The 21,095-nt window shown below is 43.7% G+C and overlaps 1 long non-coding RNA gene across 2 annotated transcripts in view; it reads left to right on the top strand.

Annotated features, from left to right (window-relative positions):
• Positions 1 to 15,470: 15,470 nt before the first annotated feature.
• Positions 15,471 to 21,095, top strand: part of LOC144507951 (uncharacterized) — a 102,457-nt gene continuing 96,832 nt past the window's right edge. For both annotated transcript variants that reach the window (XR_013500181.1, XR_013500180.1), the window contains exon 1: positions 15,471 to 15,676. This is a non-coding gene — a long non-coding RNA (uncharacterized LOC144507951). The remainder of the gene's footprint in view (positions 15,677 to 21,095) is intronic.

Raw genomic sequence — 21,095 nt, 5'->3', positions numbered from 1 at the left:
ATACTCAGAGCAGCTCACAGCCACAGGTAAGTTTCCTGCTAGTGGCGGCCCAGTCCCTCAGAGGGGGAAGCAACTACTTTCTCCTCAAAGCTGTTCCCACCTCTCTTGGTTTCCCAAGGCTTGTTGAACAGTAACTAAAGTTGAATCGGAGCCTCCTAGCCTGATTTAAAAATATGACCTTGGGTGAACCACCTCTTGGGAGTGGGTTGATTGCTCTTCCCTTGTCTTGCCTCTGTTAAAAGTGGATTAAAGTTTTAACATCTCACCTGACCACGACCTAACTTTTTTTTGGGGGGGAGTTAAGTTGCAACCCATGTTTTCTCTTTAGAAGTCTAACCTTCCCTATTTGTCCATGTGTCACTGGAGTTGCATGTGCTTCAGGTCAGAAGTCAATAGTTTCAGAGTGTCAGACTACACTGAATGCCTTTATCAGTGGAGAAAACATAGTTTAATGCATCAAATGGGCCAAACCCTGTAACAGTCAACCCCCTAGGTTATTTAAAAAGATTTTATTGGTCTCAATGTGTCTCAAACATAGGTTAAGAAAATGAAATAGATGTAGGGTGAAAGAAATCCTCAAAAATACTCTGCAGAGAAAGGCATATACTATTCATCATGTTTACTCATAATAGTTCATAATAGTTCATACATCTCCATGTGAGTGGAGCTGCCTTCATTAACTCACATGACTGAGTACTTATCTATTGTTATGTAAATCTCCAGATGGTTAAACAGCATTTTAGCAACAAACTGAAATATTTTACAAGTCAACACACAGCAGTTACTATCTTGCCTGTAATTCAATGAATCACTTATTTGAAGGAAAGATTACACTTTATAAACATCCTTATCTATTTTCTCCAAAGGTGGAGGCCAATATTTTAATGTTCTCTACTTATTAAAATCATAGAACTCCTACAGTGGAGAAGGAGGCCATTCGGTCCATCAAGTCTGCACCAGCAGCACTGGTATGTACCCAGCTAGTCCCCTGATACTAAGGGGCAATTTAGCATGGTCAATCCACCTAACCTGCACATCTTTGGACCATGGGAGGAAACCCGCACAGACACGGGAAGATTGTGCAAACTCCACACAGACAGTCATCCGAGGCCAGAATTGAACCCAGATCCCTGGTGCTGTGAGGCAGCAGTGCTGACCACTGCACCGTCATGCTGCCTGGACAGTTCACATGATCTGACAGATCTGAATTACATGTGTCTTAGTACAGACAGTACTTTGACAAGAAACTTCCTCAGCAATAATCCTGCTAAACCACATGTGGTGTTGGCAGGAATCTAATGAATGTATTTCTGCTGAAGTTACAGTGAGGAATCGGAGATGCCCCAGGAAAATCTGGGTATAATGTTCATAACACTGGGGGGGGGGGGGGAATATTAATATTTTTAAGGTTTATTGCTAGAAGCTGGATTCACATTCATTCCATGCAGAGTGTGGGTCCACTGACACATAACCCAGTGGATAAAGGAGCAAGTAACTGTAACATGGGGTCTCTGCTTCACATATGCATTTCTGCACCTGGGGTTGTGAACAATTATCCAAATAAGCTGACCCACAAAATTGAGTGTAAATATACAATTACTACAGTAACTCAAGGAGAAGCTTCTGAGAATATACAGAGGTGTACAATAATTGAGACCTGTCACTGTCAGCCACATCTCAAGAAGAAATAAAAACAGAAGTTTCTGCTCTCTGCTTGCTGCAGGGTCTCACAAATGAAACTAGTTTGGATTGATCACAGTCTATTCCATGAACACCACGATCCTGCAGATGAAAAGTGACTACAATCTGCATTAGAGTTTAGCTCAGACAGCCAGCAAAAGCAGCTATTTGTGGAAATGTCAATCTGCTACTGTTGGGGGATGTTCTGCTGAAGTTGAGCTTAGTATGTTGCTCATGCAGAGAGGAGGGCATATTGCTCTGCAACTGGTCTGTTTGACACCAGACCATGGGATGTTTGAAGCTCTGTGTCAAACATGGAACAATATTTCTTTCTCAATGTAATGATTTTAATCAAGCAATTGAGGTTGGCCTGCTTGAATATGAACTCCCTGGCTCCCTGATTGGACCATCAAATCAATAAAAGACGTCCCTGATTAAGGGTCAAATTAATGATCCAATCGGGAGCCCCATGCTCTGTACTGAAACAGAAGTGTCAATACCTCTGCACTCTGGATGTAGACTACATACTGAGAGTACTCTGTATAGTTTTGCTGGATCTTGTAAATAAAGGAATTCTGGTGAAGTAACTTCCACTTCTGAGGACTTATTTCACTCAACCAATCGTACCTTTCACCGAATTAGCACAAAGTTTGAGCAAATAGATGTGTAAGCATTTTACAATGAAGATTTATTCAGCCTGTAGTAAATATCCAGGGTATGACTTTGCATTCTGGGCCAGAATTCCGTTGTTGGGGTCAAACGAGGTTCCCAAACGTGAACTGCGTCAGGACCAGACACTTGGCAATGATTTTCCCACGATTAGCCATTTAGAGTCCAGAGGGCATGCTCACTAACCAATCAAGGAGAGTAGGAAGGCCTTCAAAGCTGGAGGACCAATACGTGGCCCTCCAGCACAGACGGCATGCCCGCCATTGCAGGAAAAGAGGTCCCCATCAGTGGTGATTGTCCCTTTAAGGATCAATCTGCAAAGTAAGGACCACATGACCCGGGGAACCAATCAGGGAGCAGGATGGGGGATCACCCTGATAAACACTGGCTTCTATACTCAGAGTCATCCCGGGAGCTGATTGCAGCCACGAGGTTGTAAGCCTCTGTATTGTTATAAGTTGTGTTTTCCCTAAACTGGTATCATCTTTACAGTATCATGATGCACTCCTTCAGCAACTTGAAAAACCTGAAATGAAAAACCAATTACAGCTATTGGGCCACTATGTTGGAGGCGAAACCCCGCTACAGGGGAGCAGGCGGATGCAGCTGTAACCAAATTAACACAGTAAGAGTTTTAACAACACCAGGTTAAAGTCCAACAGGTTTATTTGGTAGCAAATACCATTAGCTTTCGGAGCGCTGCTCCTTCGTCAGATGGAGTGGAAATCTGCTCTCAGACAGGGCACAGAGACACAAAATCAAGTTACAGAATACTGATTAGAATGCAAATCTCTACAGCCAACCAGATCTTAAAGATGCAGACAATGTGAGTGGAGGGAGCATTAAGCACAGGTTAAAGAGATGTGTATTGTCTCCAGACAGGACAGCCAGCAAGTCCAGGAGGCAAGCTGTGGGGATTACTGATAATGTGACATAAATCCAACATCCCGGTTTAGGCCGTCCTCATGTGTGCGGAACTTGGCTATCAGTTTCTGCTCAGCGACTCTGCGCTGTCGTGTGTCGTGAAGGCCCCTTGGAGAACGCTTACCCGAAGATCAGAGGCTGAATGCCCGTGACCTGTCATATACACAGACAATACACATCTCTTTAACCTGTGCTTAATGCTCCCTCCACTCACATTGTCTGTATCTTTAAGATCTGGTTGGCTGTGGAGATTTCCATTCTAATCAGTATTCTGTAATTTGATTTTGTGTCTCTGTGCCCTGTTTGAGAGCAAATCTCCACTCCATCTGACGAAGGAACAGTGCTCCAAAAGCTAATGGTATTTGCTACCAAATAAACCTGTTGGACTTTAACCTGGTGTTGTTAAAACTCTTACTGTGTTTACCCCAGTCCAACGCCGGCATCTCCACATCATGACTACCAAATTAACAAGCAGAGGGCTCAGAGTTTGCCTGGTGAGCTGGTCCCCTGGCTTGTCACTGGGCAGACATCTCCAAGAAAATGCTGTCTGTGGAGGGTGGGGGCTGATAATTATCTCAATTGTCCAGCCACTGTCATGGGGAAAATGGCTCAGGATACCTGAACTCTCAAATAGATTCAAAGTCCTGATTTTGTACTTCTTACCTGGTCAGCCTTTCCGTTACTAAGTGGAGATCTGCGACGTTAGCCAGCAAACTGGCTCACGGGCTGCAAATCCACGTGCCCACCCGATTTTTCTTTTGCCCCACAAATGGGTGAAAATTCTGCTTCTAATTTTCTATTACGGTAGGATAGGCAAAAGACATGCTTATCCCAGCTAGCCTATCCGAATGTTTGGGTTCTTGCTCCATGTTAAGCTTGGATCATTTTCATCTTTCTTCTGCCTTCGTGTCAAATCTATATTTATTCTATTCTTTGTTGAATCACAAAAGATTCTTTTTTTTTTGTAAAGTTTGCATTTTTTGCACTATATCCAAAAATGTCTTTGTGGTAAAAAAAAATGTGGGGTAGAATTACATATCTGCTGCTATGTCTTATTTGCAATATCACCAGTTCCTAAAGCAGAAATTCTCCACCAGTATCCCATTAAACAAATTTCTCAGACAAGTGCTTACATGTCTTTCGAATAAGTGGTTTCAAAACAAGTTCCATTAAGATGTATATTAAAGCCATTTATACAAAACATCAAAGCAGTTGTTACACTAGAAACCGTTCCCAGTGGATTAACTTTCCTGATTCTGCAATATAAAATATGATTTTTTTTTAGAATGAGCAAAGAACACAAGGACATTGTTTAATGATCCTAATCCTAAACTGAGGAATGCGAATCTTGTGATACTCCTGTAAATCACATGGATAGCATGCATTCCTCAGGCACTTAAAGGTAAAACTAACCCTTTCACTGAAACCAAATATTAGGTATTACTTTTAATAAAATCTGTCAGGCAGACATTTGATGGCTAACTCTGAACACTGCCATAGCCCATTACTAATGTTGACAAATTTGTTTTTTTATAATGAATAATATCCCCTGAAGCTGCCCTGCAGGCTGTATATCTTTGTGTCTTCATTGGAATGACACCTAACCTCTCACCCCTTGCATGGTTCCAATATGCGGATGGTACATTTGCTATGTTTAAATCCGCAGCTGCATGTAATAATTTCCTTACATGTCTTAATGGGCTCCATCCTGTGCTCAAATTCACTTTTGAAATGGGACAATCAGGTCAAATCCCTTTCCTTGACGTACCAGTTGAGAAATTTGCCAGGAGGTTCTCCGGTTTATCACAAGTGTCCATTTACGGCGCAATATACAAGTTGGGACTCTATTAGTCCCACACGCTATAGGATTGGCCTTGTTGGCAACCTTGTAAACAGGGCTGAGCCATTTTCTGACCATGCAGACTTGTTGCTGTAATAGGGCACATTAAAGGCATTCTGCAGTATAAGGGCTATGCAAACCAGATCATTTCACACTGTGTTTCCCACAAACTCATGAATGGGTCTGAATCCATCACTTTTGACCCTGAAAAGTGCCCAGACTACCTCAGATAAACCCCGGAAGGGCAAGGTATCTCAAAATTTTGAGCAACATGCGAAGCTAGCTTTCTCACGCTGCAGCTATGCAGTAACAACACAAGTGGTATTCACCACCAACAGGGTGCTGCCATCAAGCTAAAAAGATGTTTTGCCCAGCACGCAAATGAGTAATAAACAACATGTCTCTTGTGCTGGTCACAATGGGCAAGTTACAGACCATATCCAAATGGTCCGTGTTTGCAAAACTCAGAACATTAGATGTGGTTCTGCGATTGAACAACATTTGTTAAATGATTCTCAATGCGCTAGCAATTATGCTGACAACCAATCAAAGATTTTCAGTCAGGCTTGCATGTGGCACATCTATGTGTACTGTTGTAGCTACATATATTAGTATACAGGGCCATGTTATTTGCAGACAGAAAGGACATGTACACACGTTGTACCCATTTCAGCTAATCAAAATCAATGACAGCCATTCGCTGATTCATTCATCTGCGAATGCCTTGACAAACCAGAGTCAAGCTGCCTGGTTTAAGTTTCAAACAATGCTTGGCAGTTAATTGTCAGTCACCATCAACTGGTGCATTCTTCATGGCAATGCCTCTACCAGTCAGAATCTGCTTGCCAATCAATCAGCACTCCCTTCTCAAACAGTAAAAGTTATTGTTCCCATAACATTTGGTATTCTAGTGAATAGTCCTGAGTGTGAAACAAAAAGCTTCAATAAAACTGTCTCTTTCTTTAGCAAGATTTATCATTCTATAGTACATTTTATTGCGGTAAATGTAGATTGAGAAACAAAGATTGGGAAATGTTTAACTCTCACTGACTGTTGGGAAGGATGTAGTGGAGCAGTTAAAATAAGAAGCCATCATCCATATCCTACACTGATTGGCAATTTTAACATTTGTTTTGTGAATAGGTGAGATTGCTACAGGACTCTGACATAATCCTCATGAATAAAGAAAAATGGAACTTTAACTTGTTTATGAGTGGCTCACTCACTATAGCCATCCTATTCAGTGAATGCCAGTATGGCCAATGGTTTAGCTTTGATTTGATTTATTATTGTCACATGTATTAGTATACAGTGAAAAGTATTGTTTCTTTCGCGCTATACAGCCAAAGCATACCGTACATAGAGAAGGAAAGGAGAGGGTGCAGAATGTAATCATAGCTAGGGTGCAGAGAAAGATCGCCAAATCTGGAAGAGGTTGTAATAGTGAATTATTAAAGAGTTTAAAAGAGTTAGAATAGTTTTAGAAGCATAGAACAAGAGTAAAAGATAGAATTAGAAGGTATATTGGGTACAGCTCACAAGAGGTTGACTTGCTCCGGCGCCATCTTGGTGACCCTTGATATTCCTCTGGGCCTTACAGGGAGAATCCAGACCTCTGCTGCCCCAGGCTCTAACCCTCCACAATACCACTCCTCCCAGGTTTACCTCGCTGCCAACAGCCTTCTCCTAATGACCAGTGATTGGACTGGAGGCTTCCCCACCTTCATCTACCTTGACAAGTCGAGCGATTGAATTGTTCAAGCAGCAGATCAGTTGCATTCCAATCAGGTCTGCTGGTTAAAACCTGTTGGGCCTGCGACTCAAACTCCCTCACAGGATTGCAGTTCACTCCCACTTACTTGCTAGGTAAATTTGGCCTTTGGAAAAACATTAAGAAAGACTGCAATCTTACAGTGGCCTTAGTATTGGAGAGAGTAGTCAAACTATATATACTACCCACTTTTGTATACAAGTAGGAGACCATTTTAATTTTGTTAATATAAATAGACATTACAGTTATTTGACTGTTGGTAAATTAAGACTTACTTATGTGCAAAAATAATAAATTATTTTAACAAATAAATATAAATTTAGATCTAATTATAATAATTAAAACATTGTGGATATTTTTATTGTTTCAATGATGAGAAACTATAGTTTATCTGTTCCTGCCACGTTGCTGAGAGTCTTTATGTTAATTACCCCCAGTATAGGATTGCCCCTTGATGCAGTACGTTTTGCCTGGATTACATGGGATGGGATTTTCCAGCCCTTCCTGCTGGTGGGATCTTCTGGCCGCACTGAAGGCGAACCCCTCGCAGTGAGTTCTCTGGTGGCAGGATGGACGAGCTACACAAAATGCCATAGACCTTGATGGGACTGAAAGATCCTGTCTACGGGCAATGGCAAGCTGCCTCCGCTGCCAGAGAACATGCCGTGAATTTCTATCCAAGGCTTTTTTGTCACTTATGTCAGACTCCTATTTATTGACTACAGCTCAGCCTTCAACACTATTATTCCCACGAAACTCATCTCTAAACTCTGTGGCCTGGGCCTTGGCACCTCACTCTGTGACTGGATCCTGAACTTCGTAACTCACAGACCACAATCAGTAACGATAGGCAACAGCAACACCTCCATGATCATCCTCAACACCGGTGCCCCACAAGGCTGTGTTCTCAGCCCCCTACTATACTCCTTATACACCTATGACTGTGTGGCTAAATTCCCCTCCAATTTGATTTTCAAGTTTGCTGACGACACCACCGTAGTGGGTTGGATCTCAAATAATGACGAGACAGAGTACAGGAATGAGATAGAAATCTGGTGAACTGGTGCGGTGCCAATGATCTCTCCTTCAATGTCAACAAAATGAAGGAGATTGTCACTGACTTCAGGAAGCATAAAGGAGAATATGCCCTTGTCTACATCAATGGGGACGAAGTAGATAGGGTCGAAAGCTTCAAGTTATTTGTAGGTGTCCAGCTCACCAACTTGTCCTGGTCCCCCCATGCCGACACTATAGTTAAGAAAGCCCACCAACACCTCTACTTTCTCAGAAGACTAAGGAAATTTGGCATGTCAGCTACGACTCTCACCAACTTTTACAGATGCACCATAGAAAACATTCTTTCTGGTTGTATCGCAGCTTGGTATGGCTTCTGCTCTGCCCAAGACCACAAGGAACTACAAAACGTCGTACATGTAGCCCAATCCATCATGCAAACCAGCCTCCCGTCCATTGACTCTGTCTACACTTCCCGCTGCCTCGGCAAAGCAGTTAGCATAATTAAGGACCCCACGCACCCCGGACATCCTCTCTTCCACCTTCATAAAAGATCATTAATACTGGTTGGATGGAGGTTTTGTGGCACAGTGTGTAGTATCCCTATTTCTGAACCAGAATCTCTGGGTTCCAGTCCCAGACCCAGGACTTAATGGCTAAGGAAGGTGCATTCATAACATGGCCAACAGGTTGAGTATCAACCTGCAAAATCCTTTCATTACACCAATGGCAGCCATAAGAGCGGGAGAGACTCCTGATCAACCATGCTTGGTGTGGAGTGGCACCCTCAAGCTATGAGCCTCTGGTGACAGGCTAGCGACTTGTTCCAGGTAAAACTCGCTCTGATATCAGATGGAAGTGCACCACTAGGTGCAGCAAGAGAAACAATAATACTGGTTGGTGCTTGAGAAATTTTCCAGGTGAATTGTGACAGAGATAATGTCAATTATCAAAAGCTATATTACGTATTTGGCATTAATATTCAGAGAAGGAATGAGGACTTGGCTCTTTTGTTGAGCTCCGTGGGATGTTGACATTAATGATAAATGAGTTGATCTAAGTGCGTAGGTCTGACATATATATATGTATAATAGTGGAAAACATGCTGCTGTGATGATAAAAGCAATGTGACACTGAACGAGTTAACTGTAACTCAACTGAAAAAACCTCTTGTCTGAAGTTACATTCCGGGCAGCTCTGACAATCAGTTGATGACTCACAATGATAGTAAACCATGTGAACATGTTGCAGAGATTCACCTATATATTACACAGAAGGAACTGACGCAGGATGATTTGCATCAGCCACTCGCAACCTGTTCTGAACGCAAGTCCCTTGTGATTAACTCGTGCCTTAATCTCCAATCAGTAGTGAAATTGTGCATTGCGTAAGCCCAGATGCAGTCCAGTAGTCATAAGACCAAATAAAACCAGCAAGGGACAAAGTCTAAGCCACTAAATCAGTGTGACTCTGTAACTTCCAGAAAGATGTTCTCCCGAGGAATTGAGTTAAAGTACAAAATGATTTCCAAAAACTAACTTTTAAAATAGGATATTTGTGTATCTGAAATTTAAGCCAGTGGAGACTTTTAATAATTGTAACACATCAAATTAGGAATTAACTAATATTGGTAATATTGCTAAGACAAGTCTAAGGCAATTCCATTCCTCTGTGTTTTGTCATTTTGTTTTAAAACTCGGGGTGGGAACTTCCTGGAAGGGGGACAAAATCCTGAAGTTGGGGAGTTTGTGAGATGGCCAGCACCCTTGGGTAGGAGACAGGACATACCCTATGATGGGGAGGCAGTGGTGTAATGGTATTGTCACTGGGCTAGTAAGCCAGAGATTCAGGGTAATGCTCTGGGGACCCTGATTCATAATCCCACAATGGCAAATGGTGAAATTTGAATTCAATAAAATCTGGAATTTAAAATCTGGCCGTGACATGAAACCATTGTCGTAAAAATCCATCTGGTTCATTAATGTCCCTTAGAGAAGGAAATCTGCCATCCTCACCTGGACTGGCCTGCACATGACTCCAGATCCACAGCAATGTGATTGACTCCTAAATGCTCTCTGGGATGGACAATAAATACCCGCACATGAGAGCAATTGAGCTGCTGTCATTCCCATCCTTGAGAAATCTCTCTGGTGGTGGGACTGCATTGGGGAGCCATTAGAACATGGCTCCTTGGCATTTTACTGGACCAATCACCCCACCACCTCAACTCCCCACCACCTCAACTCCCCACCCTCCCACTTCCCAGCCTTAACCTTCATGTCCACCTTCCAGGGGATGGTAAAATTCTGCTTTTGGAGGCAAGAAAGTGGTCTTGTTAGCATCCTTTTATGAACTGTACTAGTACCTCCAGAGTTCCAAAATGACAGCCATGGCATGTGTGTCTGCTTATGGGGCAAAGTACATCCAATGCATGTTAGTGTAGTTGACATTCATGAATTGAACACCCGCAAAAGTATGCACACCAAGCAAACCACAATGTCACTCAGGGTGCAATACTTATTTGTTGCAAGTGGCACCATTTTGGAGTCAACTAATACCTTTAATCTCAGGAAGGACCTCCTGATTAGCTCTATTTAACAAGGTCATTAACTACTTACAGGTTAATTGCTGGCTGATTTCTCCTAGTTCTTGCTGCAATTCTACAAGGGTTTGGTTCTCTCTATAGGTGTTTCAAGTTGGAATGTCTACAAGGTGTGGTGTGGCAGGTGCTGAAAATATTTTGCTGATTTCAAGGCTTTTGCATTAACCAGTTATTGCCAGGAATGGACGCACTGGTGGGCATCCCATTATAGAGCGCAGCCTGACTTGGAGAATGAAGAGAGACCATGCAGAGTAGGATTAGCTGCTGGAAGAGGGAGAAGGAGAAGGTTTTCAGCAGGGGCCAAATCTACAAGGGTGCTCATGGAGTAGTTCTCCTACCAGAACCCAGTGAGGAGCAATGTCTGAGATGTCTATGGCTTCCTCAGGACATCCTCACTGCAATTTGTCATCTCCTTTAGCTAAAAGTGCGACAACAGAGCAGGGTATTCTCAGTGACTGTAACGGTTACCCTGGCCATCCTGCACCTGGCTCCTTCCAGGCTGAAAATGTAGATATTTGCAACACCTTGCAGCTTTCCACCCTCTTTTACATTGGCGAGGTTGCTGACACGTTCTACTCAATGAAAGCAGGTTACATATAATTCATTTTTGCACAGAGTGAAGCCTGAGGAGCATGAACACATCTTTACTCGGAATGCTGCTTCACCAAGGCGCAGGGTATCATTGATTGCCCGTGCATCATTTTGCAGGTGCCATATGTCAACTTTTCCTTATCTTGGAAGCAACAATGTGACTGTGGGCAGAGAAATATACACAACAATGCCCAACATCCTGGCAGCAACCATGATATTCTTCATTCTGTGGCAGACCACTGAGGCAGGGTTGCTACTGGCTATCTGCTGACTGCGCAACTCTCGACTCTGGCACAGAACCCATGCACATGTATGCGACATGCATTAGATGAAAATCATGCTGCTATACAAATAACCTTTCCTCTGCTTGAACAGCTCGGGAGGAGCCCTACAGTACTCGGCTGCAGCTGTCAAGATTAATGATATTCAGCTACATGCTGAAAAGTCTCACCAACACGAGAGGACACTCCACATAGCTACCAGCTGTTGGCTGAGCATCAGATCAACAGCTGCATGAAGAAGCGAATGAGGAGGATCCAAAGATGTGTGGGTTAGGTGGATTGGTCATTCTAAATTGCCCCTTAGTTTTCCAGGATGCGTAGGTTAGCGGGATTAGCGGGGTAAATACGTGGGGTTAATACTTGGGGTAACGAGGATAGGGCCTAGGTGGGATTGTTGTCGGTGCAGACTCGATGGGCCGAATAGCCTCCTTCTGCACTGTTGGGTTTCTATGAGGAGGAAGAGGAAATGTTGAAAGAGGGAAAGATGGAAATTAGACAGCCCCTTTCTGGCCAGGCTATCCGTGAAGAATTCACCCAAGTAAAATCCCGTAACCGCATCCCAACTTTCCCAATCACAAACAGTCCCAACCCTTATCTTCCCTCTCTCACTGATCATCACAGTGTCCAATGAGCGTGATGTAAAAAATAAAAACCACACAAAATAATTGTTCTGAACTAAATTGATAAATGAAATCATGTACTGCATACAGACACCAATTAATGGGCAGAAAGGGCTGTCAAAGTGTGAGTACTTCCCTTCCTCTTACTCCTTTCTGCCTCCTTCTTTTGCCTCCCATCACACCTGAAAGTGGTCACAGGCTGATCACTTAAGATGGCAATATTATAAAGCATACATTGGACTCACCAAACAGTCTGGAGACCATTCTGCTGAGTGCTACAGAACTTCTTCAGTGTGCTACAGGCAGGTGAATCATTGCTTCACTCTTCGGCTTTATTTAGTTTTGGGGACTCCCATTGCATGCATGTTGGGCACATGTGTGTGGATTGTCATGAACTATCTCATCGGTGGGTAGCACCTGTTGCCCAGCAGACGCCCTTTGGTTTGCTGTAAATGCTGAAAATAGGAACACTTTGAGAACTGCTGCAAAATGAATATGTTGTGACTGTGACTAGAAGATGGGAATTGACCTCCGTGACGTGCTGCCTGTGATCACACACCAGCTGCACATTTAGGGAGTGGAATTGCTTTCATTTCAGGTTCATGGCAGAGTTGACATGAGGCAAATGCAAAGCAATGTGTGTGCAGCCCTCATGCTCATTCCACCTACTGCTCTCTGGCAAGTGGGAATTCAATTATTTTCTCTGTCTTTGCAGAGACAGCCAAGTGATCTCCCTTGTGCAGCAATACCCTGCAAACTGTGAAATGTTGCTCACGCCTCCAGCAGCAGCCTGGAAGGAGCCAGATGCATGAATGTTAACAGACACGGTCACCATTAAAGCCACTGACACTGTAATCCCTCTCTCGAAGGTTGGAATTGTGGCTTCAACACTTGGCAGATTTCAGGGAGGTCATCCATGCTGAAGTGTGGAAGTCTCGAGCATTGATTGTGGATGAAGTTCAGGGAGGAGAATTCACTCTGAATGCTCTGGGCAGAACCCTTCTGAACATTTCTCACCCTCCTTCATCCTCTAAAACTTAACCTGCTCTGTGTGACCTCTTCTCCTCCTCACCGTCATGCCTAATTCCAAGTGGGAGGTTTCCATAGCCATCCACACCTGGAAGCAACTGCTTTGTGCACAAGTTATCACCATATATTTCTTTAGCACTGACTACCCCCTGTCGACTGATGAAACTTTTTAACAAGTGTGGCAAATCACACAAAATGCAGAGGATTGCAGCAACAGTCAGAAGAAGTAGACCAGCAACTAACCTGTAAGAAGTTTAATGATGCCTTTAAGTAACACTGGTGGTGGTGGAGGGGTGGCAGGGAGAGGGGGGTGCAGGGGGGGGGGGTTAATATTCCTTCGTACCATTGAATGAGTGTTCTGCTGTGGGAGGTTAAAAGGCACAGCTTGAGCATGGAGTTCCAAAATAGCAGCACTGGCATCAAACCAGACGTCATGACCTTTCTGCTCTGCATAATTTTGGCGAAGGTTATACGCGCATGTGTGCCGATTAAACCATTTAACAACTTGGCTTCCAGTGCTCTTTGCATCAGAAGTCTGTATGCACCACAGATGTCATTTTGGAATGTTAAGGGGTCCCGTAGTATCCAAATAAAGAGGAACCACCAAACCCCATTCTACCCCCAAGGATTCTCCACTGGAGGGTTTCCTTTCCTTCAGCTCTGACTATCTGGAACAGTCTCATAGAATCATAGAATCCCTGCAGTGCAGAAGGAGGCCATTTGGCCCATTGAGTTTGCACCGACCACAATCCTACCTAGCCCCTGTCCCCGTAACTCCACCTATTTACCCTGACACTGAAGAACAATCATTTAGCCAGTCAACCTAACCCGCACATCTTTGGAGTGTGTGAGGAAACCAACGTCTCATTGTCACAAATTCCGACAGTCCCAACATTGCCAGTGTCATTTATAATTTGTATTTATTTCTTCATGTTAATTTAATTCTGTATATAATGGAATTACTGGCTATCTGAATTATATTCAGTCGATGGATTTAGCTTGATTCAAATTAATTTGTAACTAATTGCTCTTGTTTTTCTATTTAATAATTTCTTTGTTTTATAGCCCCTTGGCTCCTACTTATTATTTGCATATACCACATATTTATTCAATGCAATTCATTTATGCAAATAATTGATTTAATTGGCCCACATTAAAGCTGATAAAATACTAGAAAGAAAAATGAGGAAAGTACAGCCCATAGGATTCACTCATGTGGCACTCATCTGGTAAGCATTGCAAAAGTCTCTTCAATTGAAATTATTGCCCAAGTCATGGACACAAACAGGGCGGCATGGTGGCACAGTGGTTAGCACTGCTGCCTCACAATGCCAGGGACCCCCGGGTTCGATTCTGACCTTTGGTGACTGTCAGTGTGGAGTTTGCACGTTCTCGTCGTGTCTACATGGGTTTCCTCCGGGTGCTCCGGTTTCCTCCCACACTCCAAAGATGTGCGGGTTAGGTTGATTGGCCATGCTAAATTGCCTCTTAGTGTCAGGGAGATTAGTAGGGTAAACACGTGGAGTTACGGGGATAGGGCCTGGATGGAATTGTGGTTGATGCAGGGTCAATGGGCCAAATGGCCTCCTTCTGCACTATGGGGATTCTATGATTCTATGAAACAGTGTGCAAGGGCTGCAAATTGGACAACAAAGCAAAATACTGGATTGTGTTTTCTCAGTACATGGCCCACCCAGAGTGCACAAGGAAACCAACTTCCAGTTGTCCCCCTCCAGTCTTGCCTCACTTGCCCCTGTCCACCAGCTTGCCATCACTGATGTGAGGTTGTGGCAAGAGTCCGGTGTGGAGTTGTCCAATGACACCGAAGAGTTAAAATGGTTTGGGCCCCACAGCAACAAGTCAGGGTGAGCCTGGTGATCAGCTCGCTGCCCCACACTCGCCATTCACTTCGAGTTAAAGTCGATTCCGATAGGGCTCTGTCCACATTTCGTCGTAGCTAAAGTTTGAAATGGAACCTTTCCTCTGGTGTACATTCAGCCACCATAATATTGATGTATTCAGCTCTGAAATGCTGGAAAATACCAAATAAATTTAAAAATTACACCTCGTATGTATCTGTCTTGCCTTCTGGATGGCATCTGTCACACTTCAAAATGTTACACTTAACTGCAGATGCGAAACTATCATTAAAAAAAAATAAGAAAGTCGATGATTTCCTGCTGCTTTCTTCTGATCCAGAGCCAAACTTTCACAAGTTGGTACAAGTAATCAGTACATTATAACAGTTTTCCAGCAACTACAAGCATCGAAATGTACCCATCTTCCCACGATAGCTACGGTCTAAATAGACCTCCTATTCAAGTTTCAGCCTGTCCATCAGCCATGTTTGGTAGCTGTACTAGATTTTTCTTTGAATTTCTAAGCGTCATATTACTTTGTATGCAGCATGACTCATCCGGAGATGTAATAGGTATATGCGACTGCTGACTGAAGCTTACATAAACCATGACTTAACTGGGCATGTAAACTTTGTAGGTGATAATAAATCTCTTCATCTGGACAGGTTCATAGCTCCTTGAAAGTGGAGTCGCAGGTGGACAGAGTGGTGAAGAAGGATTCGGCATGCTTGGTTTCATTGGTCAGAACATTGAATATCGGAGCTGGGACGTCTTGTTGAAGTTGTACAAGACATTGGTAAGGCCACACTTGGAATACTGTGTGCAATTCTGGTCACCCGATTATAGAAAGGATATTATTAAACTAGAGAGAGTGCAGAAGAGATTTACTAGGATGCTACCGGGGCTTGATGGTTTGAGTTATGAGGAGAGGCTGGATAAACTGAGACTTTTTTCTCTGGAGCGTAGAAGGTTGAGGGGTGATCTTATAGAGATCTATAAAATAATGAGGGGCATAGATCAGCTAGATAGTCAATATCTTTTCCCGAAGGTAGGGGAGTCTAAAACTAGAGGGCATAGGTTTAAGGTGAGAGGGGAGAGATACTAAAGTGTCCAGAGGGGCAATTTTTTTACACAGAGGGTGGTGAGTGTCTGGAACAAGCTGCCAGAGATAGTAGTAGAGGCAGGTACAATTTTGTCTTTTAAAAAGCGTTTAGACAGTTACATGGATAAGATGGGTATAGAGGGATATGGGCCAAATGCGGGCAATTGGGATTAGTTTAGGGGTTTTGAAAAAAAGGGCTGCATGGACAAGTTGGGCCGAAAGGCCAGTTTCCATGCTGTAAACCTCTATGACTCTATGGAGAGAGAACAGCAAGTTCTTGCTCTGTAAGGCATCGTCATTCTCTTGGGATTGCAACTCAGCAATCCAAATGACTTGTTGGAGAATGGTTTCCTGGACTGCTGTGACACACTGCAGGCCCCTTGGAAAACTGGTATCCAGAACCGTGACAGCAGCAGTCTGATCTTCTACTAGTGCTTGTGTGTTCATGGAAGCTGAACCATCAGCCATCAGACATGGCATCGTGGCTGGTTCCACAAGTTATTAATTGAATCTGGCACCCCTTCCATTCTGACCCACATGGGCTCCAAGCTCTGTGTAAAACCCTGCTCCAGGACTCCATTCATCTTCGCTGACGTTGCTTACAGGTTTTCGGGTAGGCTTCCCAGTATACCAAGGATTTTATTGTGCATATTCACAGGCTTTTTTTTGTAGCCTCACCCATCAAAGTCCTCATGAGCCCTCTGCAACAGAACTGGCATGCAGCCAGCTGGTACTTCTCTGCACTATCTTTTCCCATGTCCTGGCTGTGGTATACTTGGGGACAGTGTCTCACCACATGCCAATCCTGCCAATATCCTCCTGTAAATTATTCACAGGCCCACATTTTCGTTCCTGGGTCAGGTGCGCACACTTGGGAATTCTACTGTCCATGTACACCCGACCTATGAAAATAGTAGCTTGCAGTTCTAATTTTGGATCTAGGGGATCATGCTGGATTAGTACAGCTGCTATCCCTGGGCTGAGTATGACCACAGCAAACTTTAACTGCTGAGCAAACAAAATCCTAAAGGGAAACATGGTTTAAGGGCCTTAACCTTTTTTGGGTGCAGAGGTGGACCTGCCCCTGTGCTCTGGAGCTTAGATGAATTTAATTAAAAAATGATTTCAATAAAAGACAGTCTCCAAATTCACTATCTCCCTCCCTCCCCCCACCACAAAGACACCCTATGCCCGATCCATGCAAAACTATTCCAGCCCATGGCCCCATCCCATGTCCCTATGGTCCCTCCTTCATACACCCTATGTCCCTCTCATCCTCATGGCTTTTTCTCACTCCTCCATTTTAACTCGATGCCAACACGTGCTCCCACCTACCACCCATTGCTCTTAACCTCTCCATGCGAACTCACCAAGTATCCTTTAATAGTTATTTGACAGCTTGATAACTCTTTGAGAGCTTGACAGTTCTTTGACAGCTTTGACAGTTCCAATGGAATCTTTTTGGGAAATGTTTTGTAAAACTAATTTAAACTGTCTAACTGCAATTCTGTGTGCATAAGTTTCCTTTATTTCTTGTAACTAAATCTTTTACTTTTAATTATAAAATCCCCAAAGTCTTACTCAAGTTCATGCTTCTAAGATTTGGACATTTTCATCTCATTGTCAGTATACAAAAAAGGTTAAGGCCCTTAAACCATGTTTCCCTTTAGGATTTTGTTTGCTCAGCAGTTAATGTTTGCTGTGGTCATAACACAGCATTTGTACCTTGTGAGTTAGAAGAGGTTTGGGGGTGCAGGGCAACTGGGATTTGAGAAAAAGTATTAGGTACGAGGAAACTTTAATCGTTTCAGCCATACTGGTGGTCATGACCTCAGAAAGTTTCCTTCTCACCATGGTTCTTGGAGCTTGACTCCTGACATTCACCCCTGTAGCTATCTGGTTCCATTGTCTTCTCATCATAGACTCATCAGATGGGCAGAAAAGTGGCTAATGGGAGTCAACCAAGAGAAGTGTAGGGTTATGCATTTGGGGAGGTCAAACAAAGCAAGGGAATAACATTTATGGAGAGGATACTGCGAAGTGTAGAAGAAATGAGGGACCTTGGAGTGAATGGCCACATAAAGGTTAAGAAAGCACATGGTATTGTTTTATTTATTGGCCAAGTTGTAGAAATTAAGAGCAGGGGGCTCTGCTGGAACTGTATAAATCATTAGTTAAGCCACGACTTGAGTACAGTGTGATGTTCAGGTCACCTCATGACCGAAAGGAGGTAATTGTACTGGAGATGATACAAAGGAGATGTACAAGGATGTTGCTCGGCCTGGAAGATTGCAGCTATGAAGAAAGATTGGAAGGACTGTGGTCGTTCTCCTTGGAACAGAGGGGGCTGATGGAAGATTTGATTGAGATGTACAAAATTATGAGTGGGAGTGAATGGGACGAGTCTCTTTACTTTAGCAGAGAGGTCAGTGACTAGGGGGATAGATTTAAAGCGATTGATAAAGGGGAGATGACGAAAAAAATCACCTGAATTGTTGGTGGGGTCTGGAAATCACTGCCTAAAAGAATATTGAGGCCGAATCCCTCAACTTTAAACAATGTCTAGATATGCACCTGAAATGCTGTAACCTGCAGGGTTACAAGCAAATGCTGGAAGGTGGGATCAGACTGGCTGCCTTATTTTTCAGCCAGCACAGACACAATGTGCCAAGTGGCCTCTTTCTGTGTCACAAGCTTTCTTTGATTCAATGATTCATGTGTCTAGAGTGTATCCTGGCCCCCTGGGGATACAGGACATCTCCACTCCACTTCCTCTACCAAACTATCAGTGCAGCAGTTGGAAACCTGACTGCCCACACTCTCCCATGGTCAGCTGTTCTTCTCTCTGTCGGGCTAGATTCAGCTGCAGCACAACTCCCAGCATCTGCTGCATCTGAAGTACACTGGGCCTTTAAGAAGTGCAGACTAGCTTTAAGAAGCGCGAGTGACCAACAATCTTGGACTTCCTCCTACAACGGCCAATTAATAGTAAGAGAAGCACTGGCAAATTAAAGGTGTTATTAGTGGATAGCCGAGTATTCCCAGGCTTTTAGAAATCTGGTGGCTGAAGGATGCGGAGGAGAGCTTCACGAGGAGGGTAAGTGCTTGAGGGCCAGGGGGAGCAGGGATGCCTTCTCCCTGCCTCTGCCCAAAGGTCAAACCTCCATCAGACCCTCGTCCTATACAAAGACCCTTGGGATCGGATCTCCCCCCCCTCCTCCCCAGTGAAGGCTGTGATGTAAACTGCAGTTGGTCGCATCATGGGCATTTCAGTCCAGATATTCACTGACTCTGTGATGGTGTGAGGGGAAGGTAATACTATTTAAGTGCTTGGCACGCAACTGATCAAAGTCATAGTGGATCTTCCACTTGATAAGATCATGAACTCTTACCTGTAGTGTTTCCAAATTCACAAATTGTGGAGGTTGCTTTGACGCTAATGGGCAACTTCAACACATCCCCCTGAGAACATTAGAAATTGGAGTAGGATGAGGCCATTCAGCCCCTCAAGCCCTTAGCTGCTATTGTTGAGTGCCTATTGCACTCAGCCTAGTATTATGTGAGATTTTACCCATTCACGCGTAAGCTCCTATACCTGACATTTGGTCAGGAAATTGAAATTAGCCTGATCCCATAAGTCCATGCAGATTGTGCTTGATAACATGGTGCATAGTCATAGTTAACTTTTAAAGATAATTCAGTAACATAACCTAATTTAATTTGGTGGCTGTATATAGGCCATTTTTTGATGAGTTATTTTTAATATCTTAACACACAGAGCGAGAGAGAGACAGCCCAAACATGAACAGTTTAATGCTGACCCACTTTATTTCCAAACTGGGCTTTGGACATCACTATCTAAATAAATTAGCTGGTTAATCTTCTTTCTAGGGGTAGATAGTAAAGGTGACCCTATTCTCAAACTGTTCAGTCTTACTGTTGTCGCAGTGCAGTCTGGGAAAATATAACAGCTTTCATTGCTCTATGGGAAGTATTTTCTGTTTCCCCTCCCCCCTCCCTCACCTCATGGCATGTTTTGCAGTCGCAGAGGTGGTCCGCCATTGACTGGCAGTGGAATATTCTGGTCCCACCACTGTCAACGTGGTTTCTCTTTGTTCACACTTCCTGCTGTTGGGGAACCTATGGCCGGCAAGGCAGAGTTTCTTCATCGGCGGAACCAGACGATTCCACTGACGGGAAGGGTTAGAAAATCCCTCCCACTGTTTCCGATGAATAGTCTGCCATTTTATTGATTTTGTGATTCGGGCAACACGGTGGCACAGTGGTTAGCACTGCTGCCTTACAGTGCCAGGGACCCGGATTCGATTCCTGGCTTGGGTCGCTGTCTGTGTGGAGTCTGCAAGTTCTCCTCGTGTCTGTGTGGGTTTCCTCCGGGTGCTTCAGTTTCCTCCCACAGTCCAAAGATGTGCTGGTTAGGTTGATTGGCCATGCTAAATTGACCCTAGCTTCAGGGGGGATTAGCAGGGTAACAGTGCGGGGTTACGGGGTTAGGGTGGGATTGTTGTCGGTGCAGGCTCGAATGGGCCAAATGGCTGCTTCTGTACTGTTGGGATTCTATGATTCAAGCTGTGAAAGTGGAAAGTTTCCCGAGCTTAATTTCTTCCAATCTGAAGCATGCATTAATGTGCACTCATGTGTCTCCACAATAAGTTAATAACAAACTCCACATCATCACAAAACATTACCACAAACAAAAAGGACTTCATGCAATAAACAGGAAAAATCTGAATAACTTCACCAAAAATTTGGTGGAGGCAGCCAGCCCTATAACATCCTTGTAATATAGTAAGTTGATCTTTTTCAACACCCTAGCTATGACTGTAACACTACATTCTGCACCCTCTCCTTTCCTTCTCTGTGAATGGCATGCTTTGTCTGTATAGCATGCAAGAAACAATACTTTGCACTGCATACTAATACATGTGACAATAATAAATCAAATCAATTGTAGAACTTGCCAGCTGCCTCTGGAAGCCTGATTACACCTGTCGTTCACCAGATATATGCTGATGAAGCCTGGGGCCTAATCTTTTGGAGAAAATCTGGGCCTTCAGCTACTGATGTGCACAATCTATTTCAGGCTCAGAAATAG

This window comes from Mustelus asterias, chromosome 19 (assembly GCF_964213995.1).
Source record: "Mustelus asterias chromosome 19, sMusAst1.hap1.1, whole genome shotgun sequence".
In the NCBI taxonomy this organism is placed as follows: domain Eukaryota; kingdom Metazoa; phylum Chordata; class Chondrichthyes; order Carcharhiniformes; family Triakidae; genus Mustelus; species Mustelus asterias.
This window is presented reverse-complemented; position numbering and strand designations above follow the sequence as displayed.